Here is a 21,206-nt window from a genome sequence, read left to right as displayed (position 1 = left end):
TATCCAAATCTGAATTTTGATACACTTATTTCAGAGCTGCATCTGATTTCTGGTACCAAATATTATTGTTGTCGAATGCATATTACGCGTGTGAGGGACTTAAATACCAAACATATGGACGGAACATATATATGGGTGCTATAGCTATATCTGAACTGATTTTCTCCAAATTTGATTTACTTGCTGCTGGACTGAATTAATAAAAATTAATAAAAGGCCATAGGATGAGGGCATACATCTGTGGGCAAATACGTTTAACTTGATTCTTTTTAACTTGTTTGTGTTCCATATAAATGTGTTTTGCATTGTTTGATTTGTCAGTATTTTTGACAAATTATGAAAAAATATGTTTCTCATTTTTATTTAAATTTTGAACAAATACAAAATGGGCAATTAAAATCTAATTTTTAGTACTCATTGTTGAAAGGAAAAATCATTGAATAACTGGTGTCTATGAATGGAAATTCCAAATTCTCGCTTTCCAACATTTTATAAAGAAGAATCTGCTTCGCTGATGATGCCAAACGGGTGTGAATACTATCAAATATCTAACATCAATCCCAATTAAGCTGGTATGTTTTTTAAGACAATCTTTTAATCGCGATATATTTAATTAATTTGGGAATTCAATATTAGAGTTGGACAGCTGAAAAACTAAGTCAGTGGAAGTTTTTTGCTTTCGTCTTCATGGCACATAAAGTTAAATTTTTTATCTCTGTTTCCTGCTATTGTAGCTTAACTGTGGGTGTTTTTTGTCAGATTTACTGGATCCCTAAACAAATGAAAACAAAGGTAACAAAAATTGATATCTTACTTGAATGATATCTTACTTCAATCATCAAATAACTCAATACCCGGAAGAAAGCTCATCGATGACTCTTGCATAGTTGTTCGACAGCTAACCGATCGTTTTTTAACTTCATGTTGATAGCTCGTAAGTAGGTAAACATATATTCGTAATAGATCGTAGATGCCCGTCGACTGTAAGTCGATAGCTTGTCAGTGAGTGGAAAATATCTCAGCGATAGCATGTCGGTAGCACGTTTAAAGCTCATCGGTACACAGAGAAAAAAATTAACCTTATACAAGGTTAGATTAACCATAAATAAACATGATTTGGAGTCTACGTTATGTAAGGTTAATTTAAACATTTTCTTGTTGACTGGTATTTAAAAATAATCATCGTTAATTTAGCTATTCCATGATTGACTTTTTTAACCACGAAAATTGTTGATATTGAAAAAAAATTGTTGTTTTAACAATGCACTGTTAAATTTTTGTAATCATGAGAATTGTTAATAATAACATTTCATAGTCAGTTTGTCTAAACAGTTCATATGATAATTTTTAATAATAAATTAACCTTTGTTTGAATAAAACAAAAAAAAAAATGTAATTTTTACAAGTTTATTTATTATTTATTTATTAATACCGCATATTTCTAAAATATGTATTTCCATTACAAATTGTATGTATATTTAAGGGAAGGCTGGTAAAGAAAGATATATGTTTAATATAAATTTTATTTTTTAACGCCTTACCGAGTGATTTTAAATTATATTCCTCAGCCATTGTGAAAAAAAACTACAAAACGCCAAACGCCGACTGCAAAAACAGAAGAAGAAACTAGTAGTTAATAAAAGCAAATAGTATTGTCACAACTTACCAAAAATGTATGCACGAGCACCCAAAAAAAAGACACCAGAGAAAAAAAACAACTGAGAAGAAAAAACAAAAAGATATACATAAATATGAACACTGTCGCTTCAACAACAACGTACATTTGGTGACAAATGCATACGCTAATGTACGTCGTAGCAGCCACAAGCAAAGACAAAAAGAACACATATGTATGAATAAACACTCACACATTATTTCTCTCCTCATTTTTGCTTGTCGCTGCATATACGTTGTTGTTGCTTGTTTTTTTCATGTATTACCGTTATTTTTGTTTCTTTATTGTAATTTATAGTTTATTTGATAGACAAATCTGATACAATTTGAATATAGCAATAACACATTACTATGTTGAAATAGTATCAGGGTTTTCTATTAAAACAAATACAAATTACAATCAAATATATTTGTTAATTTCACCAGCTTTTACTTACCTTTATACCAAGCACTATTCCCACGAGCACGTGCACTACTCCCTTGCACTATTCAATACCAACTAAAGAAGTGATTGTCTATTTGATCTTTCTTACACATATTCAGACCACAGAAAGATATTCGATAAAGAGGAGGAGGGGGAATATGACAGTCACATTCGTTGCAACTTCGTATATTGTAATATTGAACTTCGTCAAACACAAAGCAGTTCAACATTGTTGACCACAACAGAGCCGAAGGCTCTTTAAATGTTTATGTATCTCTCACATTTTTCCGTCTCTCTCAAAAAACAACAACCTTATACAACGTTAATTAAACTATTTTTCATCTACATTTGACCTTATATAACGTTATTTTGTGTTTGTAATCTCAAACATTTACCATGAAAAAATTAACCATGCACATGGTTAAAAAAGTCATTGTATTTTCGGCTCTGTGTAGTTGATCGATAATTCATTGTCAATCGCTCGTCGGTCATCAATGACTCGTATATAGATTATTGATGTCACATTAGTTTTCAAGGTTCCAATTTATTTAGAAAACATTCCAGTCGAGACATTCTTATTCAGCCTCCGTAGTTTGTCTAAACGAGTTAGTACCTAGGTGATCTAAATACACTAAAATCATAGCAAAGCAAATAAGCAAAGGCTATAGTCGGACGGAGCCGATTATTTCATACCCTACAACCATAAATACTAGAATAAAAATTCCCTAAAGAAACATCCTCATATCTACTACATAATAAAAGCAAATGTTAAATCTAATTGCGATCATCAAAAGGAACTAAGGGTCTATAGTTCCTTTTGATGATCTGCATAGAATCACGTTCTATGTCGATTTATGCATGTCTGATCAAATCATTTGTTTGATGGGACGAATCCTATTAAAACTAGAGGTAATCGGTCAAAATTAGATATAGCTCCCACATATATCTTTATCCGATTTGCCTCTTATTGTGCACAAAACGAGTTATATTACCCCAAATAGTTCTCCACATCCGTAATATGCACTCCGCAGCAACGACATTCGGGGAAATACATAAAATACAGCCAAATTTTATGGAGATCGGTTCAGATTTCGATATAAGAGTTGCTCCCATAGATATCTTCGTCCGCTTTACCTTTTATTGTGCACTAAACGTGTGATATTGGCCCAAATGGAATGGAATTTGGCACTTGATGATAGGTCAGAAGGTCTTTCTGAATTGGTGAGAATTATCATAATATATGCAGACGTTCTTGAGATATAATTGGTTTAACTAACATTCCCTTCTTTGATACATGTGTTTATTTGTTTATATTTTGCTATATACAATATTTCTGGAGCTCGGGGTAAAGCCATTGTAATTCCAAAAAGTGCAAGAAAAGAGCTACATAGTTGCTTCGCGTGGCCGAAAGTCGTGAACTGCCGAATTTGGTTTTCTCCGATGAGAAAATATTCGTTGTCCAGCAGTTTGTAAACAAACAAAATGATCGTGTATACTTGCCAAAGGTGTCAGATAAAAATGTGCACCTTCGGTTGGCAACCAGAACTCAAGCGCCGGCCATGGTGATGATGTGGGCCGCCATGAAAGTCGATTGTCGCTTTCCGCTCGTATTGATCGATCGTGGCATCACAATTTATGCCGAATATTATCGCGAAAATATTCTGGAGGGTCTATTCAAGCCTTGGGCACGCAAACCTTTTGACCGCAGACCTTCGACATTCCAATAGGACTCAGCACCATCGATCTGGTAAATAGGTGGATTTGTAAGCAGTAATCTCGGCCAAAAATTGGTTAAGAACACCACATAGAGTATAAAATTATTAAAAAATAATAAAAAATATTCCATAAATATATTGTAGCCTCTTCAATTGATTGCTACTTCAAGACATTGATATGTTTGAAATACTAATTGCATCATCCCTATCGATTTCCAGCAAATATTTTTGTATCGAAATTGTTTTCTTATTAGTATACAATTTATTCCATATTTTTAACATTCTCTTTTGTCTCCTTCTTCACAACCCGCGGATATATTCGCACATTGGAATGACATATCCTGTCGCCGCCAAAACAAAAACCACCCAACAACAACTTGTAAGACGATGATACTATTGCCGATAATATCCATATACGTTAAAAGATTCTGAAAATAAATTGAATGTGATTTTAATGGTAAGTCATTTTTCAATCTCACAAATTCCGACCCATGAAGAGAAATAAAATATGCCACTGAGAACGGAAGCTATAGAAATGTATACGGTATTTAGCGTCATGCAAATCATTCATTGCAGGAAATTGCGTAAATTTTTCATTTTTTTGTGCAACACGATATGATTGGCAGATGTGTGTAAGTACATATGTACGCAATGTGAATTTCGAGCGATAAATGTGAAAAAAAAAGAAAAATAAAAATATGAGAAAGCAAACAATGTTATAACGATCAATCAGATTTTTTAGATGTAATTCAAAACATTATAATTGTAATTTGAGACTTCTATTATCTGTGTGATACCTATTAAGAACTCCATGTTTTAAACGATTCCGTTTAACATTGGGGCTACAAAATCTTGAATCCTATGTGGGGGAGGTGCCAAAAGAAATGGTCCGATGTCTACCATCTTTATAAAAGATCTTGTGTTGATGGAAATATTGAGACGTGCCAAGTATGAATGGAATCGTATGTTAATTTCGGGTTTTATGAGCTTTATGGGTATTAATTTAAACCTTTGTGGAGAGGTACCCGAAGGAGTGGATATATTCCATCTTCACGGCAGATCTTGTGTTAGAAAAAGTAATGTAATGTATAATATGTTAAGGGATCCGGATGCTTATTTGTATACCCCCCATCATTCTATGGACGTAAAATTCTAAGACGATTTAGCGATGTCCGTCTGTCTGTCTGTTGTAATCACGCTATCTTTCGAACGAATTGAGATATAAGGCTAAAATGTTGCATACATACATAGTTTAGCAGTAGGCAGGTTAAGTTCGTAAATGGACCATGTCGGTTCACGTTTTCATATAGCCCCCATATAACGGTACTTCACGATATTCGGTATTTTCATGATTTTAGCGACATTATTTACCGGAATTATTTTAAATATCATATTTGAAGTTCATAATGGGTATTACAGCCTATGACAAAAATTTGTGTATGCAAGTCCACGTCTTCGTATATCCCCTATATAGCGGTAATTCCCGATAGTCGGTATTTTGATGATTTTAGCAACATTTTTCATGATATTCGCGACATTATTCACCGTAATTGTAACAAATTTCGCATTTGAAGTTCGTAGTGGGTACCACAGCCTATGACTAACAATTTCGTATGCACGTCCACGACTTCGTATAGTCGGTTTTCACTTAAGTTATAGTTTTCGGATTTTTTTGTATTTGTTCAAGTTTCTTCGAAATAGTGGAGGGTATTAAAAGTTCGGCCCGGCCGAACTTATCTGCTTTTTTACTTGTTGATTTTATATTGGTTTTGGTTATTCAAAATATTGATCTTGGTGGGGAAGTAACAAATATATCTTCATCCGATTGTAGGTTTCTTGTGCACCAAATGGCTAATATCAGTCCAAATGGTGTGAATTTTGCTACGTCCGACCGAATTCAGCCTACAAGCGTGTGCTTCAAATTTGGTGAAATTCGGTTCAGATAATTCTATAGCTTCCATACATATATTTCATCCGATTTTCGTGTTTAAGTCCCTTACATTCGTTATATGCACTCCATAAGACTGATATTTAGCTCCAGATATCAGATACAGCCTAGCAATTCATAGATAAAATTTTACCAAGTTCGGTTCAGATTTGGATATAGCTCCCATATATATCTTCATCCGATTTTAGGTTTCATGTGCAAAAAAAGGCTAATATCATTCCAAATGGTGTGAATTTTGGCATATCCTACTGAATTCAGTCTAGAAGTAAGTACACCAAATTTGGTTAAAATCGGTTCAGATAGCTCCCATATATATGATTCATCTGATTTGGGTCTTAAGTCCCTCATATGCGTAATATGCATTCGACAACAATGATATTTGGTACCAAATATCTTATAGAGCTCGGAAATACATCTGGTAAATTTTATCAATATTGGATCAGATTTGAATATAGCTGACATATATATCTTCAACCGATTTCGGGTTAATTGTGCGCCAAATGGCCAATATCAGTCCTAATGACCTGAATTTTGAATTTTTTTTTTTCAGTCGGATGAATTCAGTCTAAAAGCAAGTACATTAAATTTGGAGAGAATCGGTTCAGATATTGCTATAGTTGCCATATATATGTTTCACCCGATTTGGTGTCTAAGTCCCTCATATGCGTAATATGCATTCGACAACAATGATATTTGGTACCAGATATCTTATAGAGCTCAGAAATACTTTTGCCAAATTTTATCGAGAACGACTAAGATTTGGATATAGCTCCCATATATATCCTTAATACGATTTCAGGTTTATTGTGCAAATAATGGTTAATATTAGCCAAAATGGAGTGAATTTTGCGACGTACGTTTCCATTTTGTGGAACTCGGCTCCGATATATATTTTTTTAATATAATCATTCTCGAAGTGATATCATGCACTCTATAGCAATGTTATTTGGTATAAAAGATTACAATGCCTCCATCAAATTTTATTGAAAATCAATTCAGAATTGTATATGCCTTCCAAGTATTAGTTACCTCTGAAATCAAACTATAACTACTCTAAAGCCAAATGTTGATCACTTCAAATAAATTCTTTTGTTACTGGAGCTCTACTAAATATGCATAGTGGTGTAGGGTATCATGTATTCCGACTTTTGAATTTTCCTTACTGCTTTTCTTTAATTTCGACCTTTTGTGGGGAATGTACCAGAAGGAGAGAACCGATGTAGCCCCCATCACCCTTAATAATATTACGGTGTACCAAGTTTTGACCAAATCAGATACTCCTTCCTGTCCTTGGCATATATACTTTTGTTATATAAAGTTATGTTTTGAGGAGCAACTATCGGACTGACGAACCTAATATACCCTCCATTCTATGGTAGAGAGTATAAAAATATCAACATTTAACAGTCCATGTAAAACCAAATATACACATAATTACATTAATTCAAATGTGTTACAACGAGTCTTTGTATGTCCTTTCCTAGTTTAAGGCATTACAAAAGAAACCTCAACAACATAATACAGGTGACCACAGTTTGGTGTAAATTAGAAACCATTACAACTTGTGTAATCCTTTCTTGGAAAACTATTTGACCATACCAGGAGGAAGCATTATTTCATAGCTTTATTTCGTATCTCAGCACACCACAATAGCCACAATGATGAAACGTCATCACAAAAATTGTTTATTAGTTAAAATCCGGCCCTTAGGAATTATCCGAGAATTTTGTTTTTGTTAACTTCAAATTTTATGGGAATATTACAATAACACCATAAACAAATAATATTAAAGAATGTTAAATAGAAAAATTCGAAGAATAAAATAATCGAAATTTTGGGAAATTAGAAAGTCAGTCAGTCAAAGTTAATTTGTTAATGACTGAGAATATACAATTTAAAATTTTATTGTATTTTTATACCCTCCACCATAGTATGGAGGGTATATTAAGTTTGTTATTCCATTAGTAACACCTCGAAATATACATTTTAGACCTCACAAAGTATATATATATATTCTTGATCAGCATAGAATTCTATGTCGATTTAACGATGTCCGTCCGTCTTTCCGTCTGTGGGAATCAATCTAGCTTCCGAACGAACCGAAAGAGGTTGATACAATTTTTATCAAATGTGTGTTATGTCTGCAGGACTTTTGGTATTGAAAATGTGCCATGTAGGCTCACGTTTTTATATAGCCCACATATAGTACCTCCCTTATTTTGGTATTTTGGCGATTTAAGCGACATTATTCAGCGGAAATGTTTCAAATTTGGTATTAGAAGTTCGTAATGGATACTACAGGTCCACGCATTCGCAAAGCCATATAAAGGCACAACCCGATCTTCGGTATTTTAATGATCTTAGCGAAATTCTTTATTTTGGAATTGTTTCAAATTTGGCCAAATTACCAATGAATACTACAGTTTAAGACAGAAAATTTTCTGTGCAGGTCGACGTCTTCGTATAGCCCCCATATAACGAAAGCTCTTCATAGTCGGTATTTTGATGATTAAGGCAACATTATTCACTGGAATCGTTCAATTTTCTTATTGGAACATCTTAATGAGTACTAAAACCTATGGCAAAAAATTTCGTATGCAGGTCCATGCCTTCGTATAGCCCCCATATGATGGTACTTCCCAATACTCTGTATTTTCATGATTTTTGCGACGGTATTCACAGGAATAGAAACAAATTTCGTATTTAAATTTCGTAATAAAAAAATTCGTATGCAGGTTCACTTTATCGAATAACCCCCAAGTTCGTAATGGGTACTGCAGCATATGACAAAAAATTTGTAAGCAGGTCCATGTCTTCGTATAGTCCCTATATAACGGTTTTCAATTAAGTGGTATTTTTTTTTGAAAATCTTCAAATTCTTTCTAAATTATGGAGGATATTAAAAGTTCGGCCCGGCCGAACTTAGCTGTTTTTTTTACTTCTTCACTTTTCGTACGTTCAAAGTACGCATTTCCAAAAAATACTATTTTCTCTCATATACAGACATCAATAGTGAGATCAATGTCGAGTTTGAGGAATTCAACTCTATCTTTTCACGCAATACCAAGTTCAATAGCACTTACTTCTCTTAGAACAGTTAAAGTATGTATTTCAACACAATCTGCACATCCGAATCCCATATACCACAAGATACCTGAAAATTGCTCAACTCTGTCATTAGAAAACTAAGCAACATATATATTCTTAAGAAGTGAAGTATAATTTTTGTTGTTGTGGTATTATGTGAAAATATTTAATACAAAACAATAATGCCATCTTTTAGCTAATCTTCGTATATTTTGCTAGTCCCAACCTCTGTGCATCATGGCGTATGATCTACAATTAGAATTAAGTAATAGATAAATAATAAATCATTCGCCATACCATCCATTTCTATTTCAAAAGAAATCTGTTTAAAAAGGTTATTATTATTTTTATACTCTCCACCATAGTATGGAGGGTATATTAAGTTTGTCACACCGTTTGTAACACCCCGAAATAAACATTTTAGACTCCACAAAGAATGTATATTATTTATCAGCATAAAATTCCATGTCGATTTAACGATGTCCGTCCGTCTGTCTGGGGAAATCATTTTAGTTTCGGAACTAATTGAAGTAGGTTTATAAAAGTCTTGGTATGCAGGGCTTTCGGCATTGAAAATGAGCTATATAGGTCAACGTTTAGCTATAGCCTCCATATAACTGTGCCTCCTTATATTCGGTATTTTGCTGATTTCAGCGACATTATTCATGGCAATGGTTTCAAATTTCGTATTTGCACTAAGTAACGAGTACTACAACCTGTGACAGAAAATTGTTTATGCAGGTACAAGTCTTCGTATCGCCCCCATACAACGGTACCTCTCTCTATACGACATTATTACATTATTCATTATTATTATTTATTTTGTTTTTATTTCCATCTAATCTTTTGCCATCTGGCATCAAATTTAGATATTAAAATAGAGACAACTAAATATTTTCTGCGTTAGCTAAAAATAACGAGTTATTAAATTACATTAAACAAGTAAAAAAGCAGTAAGTTCGGCCGGGCCGAACTTTGAATACCCTCCACCATTTAGAACGAATTTGAAAATTTTCGAAAAAGATAACATTCACAAAAAATGCTGTTAACATTTTAAAAATACCGAATATAGCCGTTATATTAGGCCCCGTACGACGTGTACCTACATAGGCATTGTTTGTCACAAGCCATTACCATATTTAAATTCGAAACTTGAAATAAACTGTGACTAATGTAGCCAAAGTCATAAAGATACCGTACATAGGGAGGTACCGTTAAATAGGTGCTATACGAAGACCTGGACATACAAAGACAATTTTCTGTCACAGGTTGTAGCTTCCATTTCGAACTTCAAATACGACATCTCAAACAATTCGTTGAGTATTGTGCCTAAAATCGTCAAAATACCGAATATAAGGAGGTTTTGATTTATGGGGCCTATACGAAGACGTGGACTTGCACGGACAATTTTCTGTCTCAGGCTGTAGAATCCATTTCGAACTTCAAATGGTAAATTTGAAACAATTCCGGTGATTAATGTCGCTAAAATCATCAGAATACCGAATATCGGTAGGTACCGTTATATAGGGGCTATATGAAAACGTGTACCTAGATTGCCCATTTACGAACTTAATCTGCCTACTTGCAAAATAAACTTGTGTGCAAAATTTTAGCCTTCTATCTCAATTCGTTCGAAAGATAGCGTGATTACAACAGACAGACACACACACAGACAGACAGACGGACATCGTCTTAGAATTTTACGCTGATTAAGAATATATATACTTTGTTGGGTCTAAGATCATTAATTCGATGAGTTACAAACGGAATGACAAAATGAATATACACTCCATAGTGGTATAAAAATTATTTTTACACCTATTGAAAGAGAGAGATGAAAGAAGCTCGAACAGTCGAATTGAATATACAACGCATTTCAGTGCCAATTATGTAAACAGAAGCAAGTAAAGAGCTCATTGCTTTATCGGAAGATATATAACTCAAAAATACTTGTAATCGCAAACAATTAACGAAATTCTGGTTCTCGAACACTTATTTAAAATTCTATAGAAATAATTGTGAGACAAGAAGGAGTGGTATTGGTATACACGAAGTTTGATGAAAATCGCAGAATTCTTTCCCATATTATAAGGATTATAATTATTCAAAACTTTAACCGTTTGTGAGAAGGTACAAGAAGGAGTGGGCCAATATCTACCATCTGCACGTCAGATCTTGTGTTGATAAAAATATTGGGGTGTGTGAAAGCTAAAGATAATTGAATGCTTATTTCGTATTTTATGAGAGATATAATTATTCAAAAATTTAAAATTTTGGGGAAGGGTGTCCGGAGTAGTGCTCATATATATATTCAGACCTTGCTTTGGATAAATAAATTCTCAATTCACATTTTATGATGGTTTTTGTTATTTAAAATGTTAACCCTTTGTGGGGAGATACCAAAAGGAGTGGGCCGATATCTACATCTTCCCAACATACCTTGCGTTGATAGAAATAATGGGATGTGTCGAGTTTGGATGGAATGTAATGCTCATTTCGCGTCTTACGACCATTATGACGATTCAAAATTTGGTTGGGAAAGGGTCGACTGATATATACAATCTTCATACCAGATCGTGTATTTATATATATATTAGGGTATGAGAAATTTGAAAACAATCAGATTCGTATTTCACTTTTTATAAGAGTTATAATAATTCCAAATGTTGAACGTTTGTTTTTGGTGGAGTGGGCCGATATTATGCATTTGCGTACCTGAGTTAGTACTGACAAAAATATTGGAATTTCCAAAGTTTGCACAAAGTTAAAAGATCTATGAGGTAAACTATTTCTTTACTAATTTTGACCTTTTGTGAGGGAGGTGCCAGAATGAGTGGACCGAACACGATCTAAGTTTGACAATAATTACATTACGATGTGCCAAGTTTGGAGCAAATCGGATACTCCCCTCGAGAGTTAACGTGCGCACCAGCCAGCCAGATAGACGGACGGACACTCCTAGTCCCCAAATTTCCTGAAACGGATTTGGTCTAAACAGACCTAGGATCTTAAAGCCCTATGTCAATGTGGTACGTTTTGGCTGCATCAAATGATATATACTCTCTGTAGCCATATGAAGGTATAAAAACCAGTAAGGAAAGCTCAAAAGTCGGGCGGGGCCGACTATATGATACCCTACACCACTATGCATATTTAGTAGAGCTCTCGTAAAAAGGTTTATACAGGGCATTTCAGAGCTCTATGAGATATTTGGTACAAAATCAAAATCTATCTAATTCTATCGTGCATTTTACGAACAATAGCTATCTCTGAACTGGGTTTCTCCAAATTTGACGTATTAGCTTCTAGGCTGAATTCGGTCTTATGTACGAAAATGCATGTCATTTGGGCTGATATTGGCCATTTGATGCACAATTAACACGAAATCGGATGAAGATATATATGGGAGCTATAGCTATATCTGAACCGATTTTTACTAAAATTGGTGTACTTGCTTCTAAGCTGGTTTCGGTCGGATTTGCCAAAATTGATGCTATTACGGCCATTTGGTGGTCAATCACCCGAAATCGGATGAAGATATATATGGGAGCTATATCCAAATCTGAACCGATTTCGGTAAAATTTAAAACAGCTATTCCTGTGCTCCATCTAATACCTGGTAACAAATATCACGGTTGTGGAGTGAATATTACGAATGTAAGGGATTAAACAACTAAATCGGATGAAACATATATATGGTTGCTATATCTATATCTGAACCGATTTTCACTAAATTTGACATACTTGCTTCTAGGCTGAATTTGGTCCGATGTACTAAAATTCAGTCCATTTGGACTTATATCGGCCATTTGGTGCACAATTAACCCGAAATCGGATGAAGATATATATGGGAGCTATATCCAAATCTGAACCGATTTCGATAAAATTACAAACAGCTATTTCTGGCCTGTATCTTTTATCTGGTACCAAATATCATTCTTGTGGAGTGCATATTACGAATCTGAGAGGCTTAAACACCAAATCGGATAAAACATATATATGGAGCTATAGCTGTTTCTGAACCGATTTTCTCCAAATTTGTTGTATTTGCTTCAAGGCTAATATCGGTCACATGTGCCAAAATTCGGGCCATTTGGGCTGATATTGGCCATTTGGTAACCAATTAACCCGAAATCGGATGAAGATATATATGGAAGCTATATCCAAATCTGAACTGATTTCGATAAAATTTAAAACAGCTATTTCTGTGCTCCATCTAATACCTGGTACCAAATATCACGGTTGTGGAGTGCATAGTAGGAATGTGAGGGACTTAAAGATCAAATCGGATGAAAGATATATATGGGAGCTATAGCTATATCTGAACCGATTTTCTCCAAATTTGATATACTTGCTTCTAGGCCGAACTCGGTTGGGTGTGCCAAAATTCAGGTAATTTGGACTGATAGTGGACATTTGGTGCACATTTAACCCGAAATCGGATGAAGATATATATGGGAGCTATATCTAAATTTGATCCGATTATCTCCAATTTCAATAGGGTTCGTCCTTGGGCCAAACAAATGTTGGTTGCAAAATTCCATCTCAATCGGATAATAAATGCGACCTGCATTTTGTTCACAAGAATACATGGACAGACGGACGGACGGACGGACGGACGGACAGACGGACTGACATGCATAAATCGACTCAAAAAGTGATTCTATGAAGGTTCTCAAAAGTAACTATGTGTCTATCTCGTTTCCTTCTCCATGTTACAAACAAATGCACAAAGACATAATACCCTTACCACTATGTGGTGTAGGGTATAACAAGTAAGCAAGAATATAGGCATGCTGGGCCGACCTTGTGATATCCTAGTATATATATTGGAAAGCCCCCGGGGTTGTCGATTTCATTTTTGTAGTAATGGCGTACAGTGCTGCAAAACCTTTACCTTTATTTTTATACCCTCCACCATAGTATGGAGGGTATATTAAGTTGGTTATTCCGTTTGTTACACCTCGAAATGCACATTTTAAACGTTTGTTACACCTCGAAATACACATTTTAGACACCACAAAGTATGCTTATTCTTGATCAGCAAAAAATTCTATGTCATTTAGCGATGTCCGTCCGTCCGTCTATCCGTCTGTGGAAATCACTCTAGCTTCCGAACGAATTGAAGTAGATTGATAAAATTTTACTCAAATGTATGTTATGAGGACTTTTGGTATTGAAAATGGGCCATGTAGGTCCACGTTTTGGTATAGCCCCCAAATAACGGTGCCTCCCGATATTCGGTATTTTGACAATTTTAGCGAATTGATTAACCGGAATTGTTTTAAATTTGGAATTTGAAGTTCATAGCGGAGACTACAGCCTAACACAGAAAATTGTCTGTGCAGGTCTACGTCTTCGTATAGCCCCCATATAACGGTACCTCCCATTTTTTGGTATTTTGATGATTTTAGAGACATTATTCACCGAAATTGTTTCAAATCTGGCATTTGAAGTTCGTAATGGATAATACAGCCTAAGACAGAAAATTGTCTGTGCAGGTCCACGTCTTCTTATAGCCCCCATATAACAGTACCTCCCGATATTCGGTATTTTGACGATTTTATCTATATTATTACCATTTTTAAACCCTCCACTTTGGAGGGTATATTAATTTTGCCAGTCCGTTTGTAACTCCTCAAAATACTCATGTCAGACCCAACAAAGTATATATATTTTTGATCAGCGTAAAATTCTAAGACGATTTAGCCATGTCCGTCTGTCTGTCTGTTGTAATCACGCTCTTTCGAACGAATTGAGATAGAAGGCTAAAATTTTTCACACATATACATTTTGCCAGTAGTCAGGTTAAGTTCGTAAATGGGCCATGTAGGCCCACGTTATCATATAGCCCCCATATAACGGTACCTCCCGATATTCGGTTTTTGATGATTTTAGCGACATTATTCACCGGAACTGTTTCAAATTTAGTATTTGAAGTTCGCAGTGAATACTAAATCCTAAGACAGAAAATTGTTTCTGCAGGTCCACGCCTTCGTATAGCCCCCATATAACGGTATAAGATGTACAAATTTTGGTCTCACAAATACACATCCTCATGAAATAGTTTCTTTATTATAGTGTTAACACATAATGTAACCCCAACGTTTATATATCTCCTTTTGTTTGACTTTTAGTCTCGTCCGCCTTTCATGTGTTTCAGTAAAAGTAGTGTTTTGTTGACCCAAAGTCTTTGGCAGAAAAGCTGACACTTTTAATTGACACAAATTCTTAATTAACAAAATGAGTGATACTTGTGGAAGGAATGTTTGCGCCAGCTTGAAACAAAGAGGAGGAGTAGCAGACAGACATCAACACAGACAGAACTGCACATTGTAGTTATCTTTCATTATGGATACCACAACCGAAAATGAATTTTGGTGGTAGATACTAGTTCCCCACCCCTATTCTCTGCAATGTGATCCATCTTCGGACAAGAAAACAAACAACAAAGCCATAACAGAAAAGACCCCCCAAAATATAAAGGATTTAGGAACGAAGCCATGTTGCCGCAAGTGGTGGACGTAGAGCCAGCATGATGAATAAATGCTATGAGAACCCCAAAGTTGTATACCATATATATGTTAAATTAAGTTAAGATAAATGAAAACAAATGCAATTATTCAAAATTTGCCACTGGCAGATGTCTGTCTGTGAAAGTGACTTGTTGCAATTAAGGCATTTCATTGTAATTACAATCTCATTTTTTATACCCTCCACCAAAAAAAGTATGGAGGGTATATTAAGTTCGTCATTCCGTTTGTAACTCATCGAAATAATCATTTTAGACCCAACAAAGCATATATATTCTTCATCAGCGTAAAATTCTAAGACGATTTAGCCCTGTCCGTCCGTCTGTCCGTCTGTTGTAATCACGCTACAGTCTAAACGAATTAAGATAGGAAACTAAAATTTTGCACAGATCTCTCTTTTGTCTGCAGGCAGGTCAAGTTCGAAGATGGGCTATATCGGTCCACGATATCTTATAGCCCCTCGGCAGAGAATTATCTATATAGGTCCACGATATCGTATAGCCCTCATATAACGGTACCCCTGATATTCGGTATTTTGATGTTTTTAGACATATTTTTCAACGGAATGGTCACAAGGGGTTCTGTGTACAAAAGGGGTTCTTTGTGAGCACTTTACCCCCCGACAGAGAATTCTCTATATAGGTTAACGATAACGTATAGCTCCCATATAAAGGTACCCCGCGATATTCGGTATTTTGATGATTTTAGACCCATTTTTCCAATCGTATTTTCTGAAAATCCACACACAAAGTTCTTTGTGAGCACTTTACCCCTGAAACGGAATTGTCTATATAGGTCCACAATATCGTAAATCCCCCATATAACGGTACTCCCCTATATTCGGTATTTTGATGATTTTAGCCACTTTTTCCAATGGAATTATCTGAAAGTCCACACAAGGAGTTCTTTGTGAGTACTTTACACGCAGACATAGATTTGTCTTTATAGGTCCACAATATCGTATATCCCCCCATATATCGGCACCTTCCTATATTAGATATTTTAATGATTTTAAAAAAATTTTAATGGATTTTATTTTTTAGAAAATTTTCTAATTCGTTCCAAATGGTGGAGGGTATTCAAAGTTCGGCCCGGCCGAACTTACTGCTTTTTTACTTGTTTATTTTTTTTTTGGGTACGTTAATGTGGAGGCTTGCCGGTAAGCGCAGCTAATTATTTTCTACAAAGAAATGCAATTATTTATTTATTTTTTATATAAATTTATTGGGAAATAGTGGTCAATTAATTAGCAAATGATATAATGAATGATGATGATTTAAACCAGTAGGCTTGTCATTGCGATTGTATTATTAACACTCATGCCTTTATAAACTAAATATAAGTCAAGTATGTAGTTTTTCTTCATGTTAATATATATTCGAAACTTCGTTCTGAAACTGCGATAACAAGCACGGAAATGACTATATGCTGCCTCACACCACAATACTAAACACGCAGAGTTACTCTCAAAAATTTAAATTTGTAAGGAAGATTTTTGAAGTAAACCATACCAACAATAACATTGTAAGAAGTCCAGTAGATTATTCAATTAGCACTAAAAATGTTGCTATTTTCGGATTAAGCTTCTTGGGATAGTGCCTTCCGCAATATCGCATACGATTCGGTGAGTATAGAAAAAATTGTTGCCAGCAAACACGACAACGATCTTCAAGGCCCATTTTTATACCCTGCGCCATACAGGGTGAAATAAAAAACTGCAACAAAGTCAAACGCCACAATTTTTACATTTTTTTAATTTTATTGAATGAAAGCAAAAAATTTTGGAAATAGCATCAAATTTTAGAATAAGTTTAGATTTGTTCAAATTGGTTACCTTTGGCACGAATTATGGTCTCCAAACCCACCAATGACACCGTCACACGCTGCCCGAGTGTTGCACTGCGGTATTTTGGCCCATTACCGGCGAAGCGTTTGCTTGAGGTGATCGACACTTTGGTATTTTTTAGTACCAACCCTGCTTTCCAAACTACTCCAAACAAAATAGTCCAACGGTGACCAACGGAATGTGCATATTTTCAGCTTACCTTTTTGGCAAGTAAACACGATCATTTTGTTTTTTTTTTACAAACTGCTGGCCAACGAATGTTTTCTCATCGGAGAAAACCAAATTCGGTAGTTCACCATTTTCGGCCAAGCGAAGCAACTCTTTAGCGCTTTTGAGTCTATTTTCTTTCAGATGCGGCGTAGATTCTTGCACTTTTTGGAATTTCAATGGCTTTACCCCGAGCTCAGTTTTCAATATTTGTCGAACGGAATATTGCGATATGTTCAGCTCAAAAGCCATTTTTGGCCACTGCGAAGCGGGTTTCGATCAAGTCGCTTCTTTTCGAACCATTTCTGCTGATATTGCAGTTTTCTTCCGTCCACATCCCTGACATCGGGCTACGCTCCAGTGTCACGGTAACGAGCGATGGTACGAGACACAAAATTTTTATTCACATTTAAATGCTGGAGTGCTCTAACGATAGCCGCTTGTAGTTTTCCAACTAAATATAAGGAAATCACATTATCACGTTTGAATGATGGAATCAGGAATAACTTTTTTTCTGGAAAATTCTTACCAAAATGCTTTTGTATGCATGTAAACAATATAATGAGTTGTCACTGGAATAATTTTAACAGTCACTGGAATAATTCCGTGTAGTAACATCCAGTACTTTTAGTTCAATTATAATTGTAGTACACCTCTATATTTCCGGGCTACACATGAACCAAATTGCAGACTTCAAGCACTATCTGCTCTCCCAATACCAAGTTGTACTAAATATAGTACTATTTAGTACTTTTCGAGCACTTGTAGTACACATTTCCAAAAACATCTCCTAATGACAATCCCACAAACAGGTATCCCAATACCATATATCAACCTTTGAAATTCCAGCTCCATTCGTTAACCCTAAAGAAGTACTCTTCCCAATTTAGCACTTTTTAAACAGTTCAGGTGTACATATTTAGTACATATTTTCAAAATTATCTTCATTTATAAATCTTACTTTACAACCTTGGTTCTTATAACAAATTTGAAGTTTTTAATACCAAATGATCCTGTTTTAAAAGTTTAGTACCATTTTAAAACTTTTCGTAACGAGTGGCTTAGAAATTACAGCAGTCTGAAGTTGTTTGCAGTTTTTTCATCTCACCCTGTAAAATGAAGTTCAACATAGAATATTTACTGCTTTGACCATATAAAAAGGGACCCAAATATTATGACACATATTTTCGCACCATTTTATATAAAACTTGGAAAATATATAGACAGCTTCAGATCACTTGAATAATCATTGGTTTAAAAATGGGTCCAGTTTTTGTAGAGTTTCTATATAAGTGTTTTTATATGTTTTAAAATATTTTTTATTTTGCCAAAATTTGGCCAAGTTTTGGTAGAACCGTAATATATAGATAACATTTAAATTCGTTTATTAGTTTTCCTATTCTATACTATTCTCTTTTTATGATTTTAGCAACAGAGTCTATCGTAATACTGATATTCGGTATTTTTACGACTTTAGCCACACATTCTTGCGAAATACCTTAAAATTCGTTATTTGGAGTTTATAATAGATTCTACGTCGTTCTTTTTATTCAGGAAATGTTTTCCAACGGAAGTGTTTTGAAATTAGTAATTGTTAATTAAAATTCGATACTTGGATTTTGGAAAGTGTCCTGTAGCAGAACATTTTCTATACAGGACTATATTTTCCTATCCTAGCGGATGGGGGCCCGATATTAGCTACTTAACCACAATTGTTAATTGGAAATTTACTTCTCGAAAACTTACTTTACTTTTCAAATGGTGCAGGGTATAAAAAGTTCAACCCGGCGAAATTAGCAGCTTTTCTAGTTGTTGTAGTTCTACTTTCATAAAATGCTGTAATTATGGAAAAAAATAAATAAAAAATCTGTAAGTTCGGCCGGGCCTAACTTTGAGTACCCTCCACAATTTGATACAAATTTGGCAATTTTCAAAAAGTAAAATCCGTTAAAAATTCTGTTAAAATCTTAAAAATACCGAATATAGCCGTATATTAGGGTCTATACGACGACGTGGACCTGCATAGGCAACTTTTAATAAACTATTACAATATTCAAATGCGAAACTTGAATAAAGTCTCTTTTTAACGTAGCTAAAATCATCAAAATACCAAATATAGCAAGGTACCATGGGGGCTATAAAACGTGGACCTGCACAATTTTCTGGCATAGGCTGTAGTATTCATTACGAACTTCAAATGCGAAATTTGAACCAATGCCGGTAAATAATGTCGATAAAATCATCAAAACACCTCATATCGGGGGTACCGTTACATGGGGCTATACGAAGACGTGGACCCACATGGCTCATTTTCTGTCTTAGGCTGTGGTATCCATTACGAACTTGAAATACCAAATTTGAAACAATTCTGGTAAATAATGTCGCTAAAATCATCAATATACAGAATATCGGGAGGTATAGGGTTTATCAACTTACTTTATTTCGTTCGGAAGCTAGAGTGATTTCCATAGACGGACGGACGGACGGACAATGATAAATTGACATAGAATTTTGTGCTGATCAAGAATATATGTATATGTGGGGTCTAAAATGTATATTTCGAGGTGTTACAAATGGAATGACAAACTTAATATACCCTCCATACTATGGTGGAGGGTGTAAAAAATTGGGTTTTGTCACATAGCGGTGTCTACTGTTTCATTATAAGGCTGACCAGTAGTGGCATTATGCTGCAATATGTATAGCCCCCACTTAGCCTCCACATCAATTAAATTAAATATAATTTTATGGGAGTAACTTCAATTAAAATCAATTTTTTTCAACCCATCTCTCTCCCGTTCCCTGTCTCTCTTCCTCTCTGCAACAAATGGGTGAACATATAAAAGTATACCTTTTTCATGTCACAAACTTTTCCGAGTTGATTAATGACAAGCATTTGTTAATGGACTTTTAATAATCGGTTCAAATCGCAGCTGAACAGCTATGGCAGGCAGGTGGAAGGAATATTTGCTCAGTGATATGGGTCTGCAATTAACTTAAAAAAGATGTAAAGAAAGGCAAGTTGGAGAGGTAAAACTTCAAAATCAAACGATACAGGATCACAAAAAATGTATATCACAAATGCGGTTGCTCGAAATGTACACATTTTTGAAAAGTAAAGATTTAAAATTCTAACCGTGAGCCAAAGGATTCCACTTCATCCAATGTTGAGAAAATATTGGAATGGGCATCTAACACTTATTCCTAAGTTTATGTGAATAATTAATCAAATTATAAAACTTTTTTGTGGGGGAGGTATCAGAGGGAACGAGAAGATGAATTCTATATTCACATCAGATATCAGGTTACCAACTTTTAAACAAGTAAGCAAAGGCTATAGTCGTGCGAGCCCTGTTAGCCTTAGGTTTTTGATCGAAGAAGTTGGCAAATATTTACGCACTCCGTCATTTTGAATTCAAGAAAATTTCTCACGAAAGTTGTGGTCCCTTTTATAGTTAAATATAATCTGTTAATGTATTTGTGATTTGGCTGGGGTTAAAAATATTCGCGGTTTAGTGTGAATTTTCCTATTTTCTTGCATAAAAGTTAGGGTCTATTTTACCCGGTAAATATTTTCCGATGACCCACATTGGTAGGCTTCTGCCCAGTCTTAAACTCTAAGTCCATGTAAATTTCCTCGTCGATTGGTTCATAATTGTGGCCTATAGAGCAACTGAAAAAAATCATTTCAACCCCTAAATATCGTGCGATCATCTCCAAAAACTTCTGACCTTATCCCAACCTCCATTTTCAATTTCGTGAGGATCGGCCA

General features: G+C 34.9%; 1 long non-coding RNA gene across 1 annotated transcript; it reads left to right on the top strand.

The window, feature by feature from the left end:
• Positions 1 to 395: 395 nt before the first annotated feature.
• On the top strand, positions 396 to 1,319 carry LOC109612566 (uncharacterized). Its single transcript, XR_002194584.2, has 3 exons — positions 396 to 572; positions 637 to 658; positions 735 to 1,319. It is a non-coding gene; the product is annotated as an uncharacterized LOC109612566 (long non-coding RNA).
• Positions 1,320 to 21,206: the final 19,887 nt, after the last annotated feature.

The sequence above is a fragment of the Musca domestica genome, unplaced genomic scaffold (assembly GCF_030504385.1).
Source record: "Musca domestica strain aabys unplaced genomic scaffold, Musca_domestica.polishedcontigs.V.1.1 14, whole genome shotgun sequence".
Lineage (NCBI taxonomy): Eukaryota > Metazoa > Arthropoda > Insecta > Diptera > Muscidae > Musca > Musca domestica.
The sequence above is the reverse complement of the archived record's forward strand: the minus strand, read 5'-3'. Positions and strand labels throughout refer to the sequence as shown.